Source organism: Apaloderma vittatum, unplaced genomic scaffold (assembly GCF_000703405.1).
Source record: "Apaloderma vittatum isolate BGI_N311 unplaced genomic scaffold, ASM70340v1 scaffold27161, whole genome shotgun sequence".
Lineage (NCBI taxonomy): Eukaryota > Metazoa > Chordata > Aves > Trogoniformes > Trogonidae > Apaloderma > Apaloderma vittatum.
This window is the reverse complement of record NW_009700071.1, coordinates 1,221-1,421: the sequence shown is the minus strand read 5'-3', so window position 1 is coordinate 1,421 and position 201 is coordinate 1,221. Positions and strand designations below refer to the sequence as shown.

General features: G+C 50.7%; 1 protein-coding gene across 1 annotated transcript in view; it reads right to left on the bottom strand.

The window, feature by feature from the left end:
* LOC104280854 (carbohydrate-responsive element-binding protein-like) overlaps positions 1 to 201 on the bottom strand; it is a gene marked incomplete at both ends in the record, with an annotated part of 4,386 nt that overhangs the window by 3,137 nt on the left and 1,048 nt on the right. The gene's annotated exons all lie outside the window — the stretch shown is intronic.

Genomic DNA, 201 nt, shown 5'->3' with positions numbered 1-201 from the left:
AGCGTTACTGCAGCTCCGGGGCAGCCACCCCACTCAGCTGCAGGGATGCTTTGGTCCAGCCTCTGACCACCTCTTATTGCTTTTCCCTATCCCAAATCCCGTTCATTTTACAACTGCTCAGAAATGGGAACATCTGGTATGTGATGTTTTAAACTGCCAGCGTTTCTTGGGGTGGAAATTTCCAAGGGAGAATCCTGAGGG